This window comes from Sinocyclocheilus rhinocerous, unplaced genomic scaffold, assembly GCF_001515625.1.
Source record: "Sinocyclocheilus rhinocerous isolate Xijiao unplaced genomic scaffold, SAMN03320098_v1.1 scaffold2018, whole genome shotgun sequence".
NCBI classification, from domain to species: domain Eukaryota; kingdom Metazoa; phylum Chordata; class Actinopteri; order Cypriniformes; family Cyprinidae; genus Sinocyclocheilus; species Sinocyclocheilus rhinocerous.
In genome coordinates this window covers 29,036-34,469 of record NW_015658520.1, presented here as the reverse complement: position 1 = coordinate 34,469, position 5,434 = coordinate 29,036, and the positions used below count along the sequence as shown (strand labels likewise).

The following is a 5,434-nucleotide window of genomic DNA, read 5'->3' as shown; positions in this document are numbered from 1 at the left end:
ACTGTAAGCAGAAGCTGTTAGGAAGGACTGTGCCATGTTAATGTCTGTGGTTTTGAATTTGTTTGTTAAACCAGCACACATGGGTGTGGTGTTTGAGAATGTCTGGCCATGCAGTGTAGATCAAAACGTACTTTCATCATGTTTTGCTATTGCTGTGTATATAGGCCTACAATATGCTTTAGTGTATTGTGTATTCATTTTGCATCACAGAGTTATTTGATGTTAAACCAATGTAAAAGCAACACCTGTCCCTGTGCGCTGACAGGTGGGTGTGACTCCACCCCTCACTGCTTTACCATACAGCAGCTCTCACTTTAAAACCAGCATCAGTCTCACACAAACACACACTACACAAGCTTCAGAGAAACTTGAGCACGACTACAGGGCAGCATGTCTAATATTGCAAAAGTTCTTTCTAGGAGGCAGGACAGAGGAGAAGGAGTGGGAACAAATGAGAAGGCGATTCCTTTCAACAAGCAGGACTACCAGAGCCTGAAGCAGGAGTGTCTGGCGAAAGGAACCCTGTTCTGTGACCCGACCTTCCCTGCTGAATCCGACTCTCTGGGATACAATGAACTCGGACGGTACTCCTCCAAGACCAGAGGAGTGCAGTGGAAGAGACCTAAGGTACTGCAGTGTGTGTGTGTGTGTGTGTGTACCTGTTTTTCTATTCTGGTGGGGACTTAAACCTGAATACACACAGACTCATGGGGACTCGTGTCACGGTGGGGACCTAAATTGAGGTCCCCACGGGCAAACAAGCTAATAAATCACACAGAATGAAGTTTTTTGAAAATCTAAAAATGCAGAAAGTTTCCTGTGAGGGGTAGGTTTAGGGGTAGGGTTGGTGTAGGACAATAGAATATACGGTCGGTAGAAAAATCATTACGCCTATGGAGAGTCCCCACAAGGATAGCAAACCAGACATGTGTGTGTGTGTGTGTGCGTGTGTCTGTGTGTGTGTGTGTGTGTGTGTTTTTTTTCTTTCTTCCACACAGGTGGAGTTTAGGTAAATATTAAGCTGTGCTTTTGTGATCCTTGTATGTTTTATAGAATTTATTTCTACCTGAGACGAACCGTAAAATTACTTTTAACCAATTGCTTAAATGTACAAACGTAAATTAAGTAGTGAGGTTGATTCAATATAAAGTAATAATAGCGATATTAAATATCAATATAAATGTAAATATTAAAAAACAGTATTTTTCCTATTGTTTTTTTTATCATGCTTGTGTTTTTATAGAATCTATTTATTCCTGATTTTTGTAGTGTATTTATTCAGATCTATTTGAAATGAGTCTTTAAGGTGATATTTGACATTTGCATTCACAAGGAACAATGGAAGGAGTTTTAGTGATTAATAAAACTACTAAATTAATTTTAGAAATGGTAAAATAGAAAATGTATGTTTAGTTGCTGCCTTAAATATTAAGAAACCCAAAGTGGTGCAAAGAGTACTTAAAGTAAAAAGTGCAATGAACTTGTCTGAAGAAATATAAATACTGAAAGAAAAGAAACATGCAACAAAGCAACAATTTTACAGTGGTTTATCTGAGATACAAAACATGTATTGTTATGTGCGTGTGTGTGTGTGTGTGTGCGCGCGTATGTTTTCATGCGTGTGCGCGATATGCTCACTATGGTAACCGACAGCAGCTCAGGTTTCTCTTTAGGTGTGAAGATGACCTTATGTGTGTGTTGATACTTACAACATGCAGACTCTCTGCTCATCAGTTTGCATTGTTATATAAATAAGATGCTTTATATCTGTATTTTTTTTTCTTTTATGAATACACAAGCCACAGCACATTAGTTCAACTGAACCTTTTTACATGTGCTGCTAAGAGCAAATAAAAGCTATTGTTATTTTGGTGTACCTTTACATAACGTAACCCTATCACCTCTAATCATACTCACATTGTCCCTTTTTAAAGGAACTCTATTCAAACCCTGAGTTCATTGTGGACGGCGCTAAGCGGACAGACATCTGCCAGGGAGCTTTAGGTGAGAAAAGCTCCTTTTGATCAGAACGGTGTTTGGGTGTGTCCTGTTGCGTAATTTGCAAATTATTTATGAATTACACTATCACATATAGGTGAAGTCATTATCACTAAAAATTGACATGATGTGTGGCCAAGTATGGTAACCCATACTTGGAATTTGTGCTCTGCATTTAACCCAAGTACACACACACACACACAGCAGTGAGGAGTGAACACACACACACCGTGAACACACAACTGGAGCAGTGGGCAGCCATTTTTACGGCGGCACCTAGGGAGCGACTTGAGTTCAGTGCCTTGCTCAAGAGCACCTCAGTCGTGGGTAATGAGAGTGGAAGAGAGCGCTAAATATTCACTCCCCCCACCTACGTTTACTGCCAGTACTGAGAATTGAACTTCAGGTTACAAGTCCAACTCTCAATCCATTAGGCCACAACTGCCTGAAAAACGTGATGAATATGGAATTTCAGGTTATTTTATTATTCATTCATTTAAATGAGGTGTTTAGTTACCTCTGTCTGCCAGTGTGTCTGCTTTATGTTGACTTTAGTAAACTGTCCTCCACCCCAAACACACACAGACTCATATTGTGCAGCGCTAATGACCATGACACAACAAATGTATTCGCTATATCAGAAATTGTCAAATACTTTTCATCTGTTTTGATAAAAAGCGTTACGTAAAAGGCATATAAAGAAAGAGGTATCATTTACTCTTACAAATAAAGGTCTTATTGGCATTGATGGTTCCATAAAGAACCTTTAACGTCCATGGAATCTTTTCATTCCACAAAAGGTTCTTTATAGTGGAATAAGGTTCCTTAGAATATTGAAATGTTCTTCACAATAAGAAGAAATGGTTCTTTTAGAACTGTTCACTGCAGTTTAGAAGAACCAAAAATGGTTCTCCTATGGCATCACTGTGAAAACCCCCTTTTGAAATCTTTATTTAAGAGTGTTCATGCTCATGGGGCACAATACATGCTCAAGTTTGAGTGGTTAGTTAAGAACAAAGTATGAGCAACAATAATAGTGATGCTAGATTTAGCAACCACTAATCTAATTGAAGTTACCTCACAATGCAAGTGCATTTCTTGTGGTGTGGAAAAACATTGTGAGGCATGGGAGTGGTTAAAAGCCTACGCTTGAAGGTTATAGGTTCAAAACCCACAATGTTCGATCCATCCACCATCACCATTGAGCAAGACACATACGCCCAGGATACACTTTGAGCGAAACACTGAAGCCCAGGTTGATCCTGGAGGGCTATGTCTATAATAAGTGAACTGGAAGTCAGTTTACATAAAACAGTGAGCTCAATGCATAAGTATCTAATGACATTTGATACATTTGCAGGTGACTGTTGGTTGCTGGCAGCTATTGCATCTTTGACTCTGGATAATGAGATTCTGGAACGTGTAGTTCCACCTGGCCAGAGTTTTACAGAGAACTATGCTGGCATCTTTCACTTTCAGGTATAAACATACAGTGGGATCAAAACGTCTTAGACCACACTAAAGATCTGGGATTGAAAATCTAATTTAAACCTGGATGAAAAGTTTTTTAAATATTTCCAATGTCTTTTTCAGTTCAAAAGAGTGGAACAGCGTCCAACCAGAGGAGAAAGCTAAATTGGTTCATTCAGCTGAAGATGGAGAGTTCTGGTAAGAGAACTTCAGCTTGTAACCCTCATCAATGTAACATATATGTTGACGAATACTGACAAATCTTCCTCGTCCTGTCAGGATGGCGTATTCAGACTTCATACAGCAATTCTCGAAGTTGGAGATCTGTAATCTGACTCCAGACACTCTTTCAAGCGAAGATGTGAGCCGCTGGAACTACAACCAGTTTGAAGGCAACTGGAGGGTGGGATCCACCGCAGGGGGCTGCAGGAACAACCCAGGTAAATCAAACCAACCACGATGTGCTTGAAACTAAAAACTGTTGTTTGATCCACCATCTGACCGTTTGGTTCATCCTCTCCAGCAACATTCTGCTCAAACCCTCAGTTTGTGATCAAGCTGGAGGAAGAAGATGATGATCCTCTTGATGGAGAGGACGGCTGCACGATCCTAGTGGGTCTGATGCAGAAAGAGAGTCGTAAAGACAAGCGGTTTGGACGAGACCTGAACACCATTGGCTTCGCTATCTATGAGGTAACTGGTAATGTACAATCAGGAATGATATTAGTACTAGAGATAGGATTTTAAAAAATTTAAATCCATAAAGAGTCATTAGCTAAACCAACCTGCACCAAGATGAATTGCAACATTTCAAACTTTAATTTGAAGCAATTCTCTTTAGGATTCATGAGTAGTGTAATTCTTCATCTACAGTTTGGCTAAATATTTTTCTTTCCTTAAATGATGTTGAAATATTGATTAATAGCCTCTAAGCTCATGGTAGGTCTGTCACATTTAAAATAATAATGTGATTTTACTTCCGGAATGCAACTGTTGCACTTTATTTGACACACTTTTCCTTTGACATAACCATCAACGTTACCACTAATTAATAGAATATATTTGTGTTGAATTGTATGAATTTGAACATTGAATAATACAATATTCTTTGGTGTTTTTCAGGTTCCAGATGAGGTGTGTATGAGCTCTATAAGTTTTGTACATAAGAGTAACTGGACATCACAAATGTAACCAGTCTTTCTTTCATTTTTTTTTTTTATGATACTACGGAGACCCTAAAGGGACAAAAAAAAATTATAATTGGGAAGAATAAATTTCAATGCTTTTGTGTTCCCCTAAGAATGGAAGATGTTTTGTGAGTGGGGAGGGGAGAGGGGAAAGCAATACTTTTGCAATAGAACGCAAAGTTTTTCAGGATAACTTTAGTTTAAAATTTAGTGTGCAAACGCAAAAGCATTAAAATATCATTTTCCTCCCATCTTATATTTTTTTTCCATCTTCATGCACCATTCGATACATTTATATGAAACAACCTTTGCAAGTTTTCAGATGCCATTTCATCCATCTGTGTTTGTGGTGCAGTTCAGGGGACGCAATAACGTTCATCTCGGTCCTGACATACTGCTGCATCAGCAGGCCATTGCAGGGAACAACACCTTCACCAACCTGCGAGAGGTGAGCGAGCGCTTCAAACTGCCTCCGGGTGAATATGTTATCATCCCCTCCACTTTTGAGCCGCATCGCAAGTGCCTCCGGGTGAATATGTTATCATCCCCTCCACTTTCGAGCCGCATCGCAAGGGAAGCTTCATACTGCGCGTGTTTGCAGAGAAAGAGGCTGCTGCCAGGTTTGTCCCAAGTATTTTTAGTATATTTCAGCTATATACAGTATATACAGTATATATATATATATATATATATATATCCACATGGGGATGCTGTTGCACAGATTCTGTTGTGCCAAGGGGGCTGTTTACATCTGGTCACTTCATGCGTTTTGTATGATC

General features: G+C 39.3%; 1 pseudogene; it reads left to right on the top strand.

The window, feature by feature from the left end:
* The first annotated feature begins 357 nt into the window (after window positions 1-357).
* Window positions 358-5,434, top strand: part of LOC107722657 (calpain-2 catalytic subunit-like) — a 10,092-nt pseudogene continuing 5,015 nt past the window's right edge.